Source organism: Curcuma longa, chromosome 21 (assembly GCF_044706935.1).
Source record: "Curcuma longa cultivar G26 ecotype Majalengka, Jawa Barat chromosome 21, ITB_CL_G26_1.1, whole genome shotgun sequence".
NCBI lineage: Eukaryota > Viridiplantae > Streptophyta > Magnoliopsida > Zingiberales > Zingiberaceae > Curcuma > Curcuma longa.
Genome location: NC_133881.1, coordinates 6,669,762 through 6,670,183, shown reverse-complemented (window position 1 = coordinate 6,670,183; position 422 = coordinate 6,669,762).

Sequence of the window (422 nt, the reverse complement as noted above, 5' to 3'; positions counted from 1 at the left end):
TTCGCTAAGAAATTTCGTCACTTCTCGTACAAAATTTTATTATAAAATTTTATGAATTAATTTTGTTAAAATTAACAAAATATTAATTATGGAATCTTATTAAATATTAGCGAGATATAATTAAAAAATTTTATTAAAGATAAAAACAAAATTAATATAATAGAAACTTATTGAAAAGGTAACAAATCTTATCTGTTGGATTTTATTAGATTTTTTCTAATAAAATTTTATAAAAATTTGTTAGACTTTTTCCTAAAATTTCTAGATGGCATAACTATATAAAGAGGGGTTTAGGGGAGGCAAAAATATAACTCTTGGCTTTACTCCTCCCCTAAGGGCTGGTGGCATTAAGAAGCCTCTCCCTCTTTTTTCTTTGCTGCCAACCCCTCCTCTCTTCTTCTGTAACGCCCGCACTTACGTGG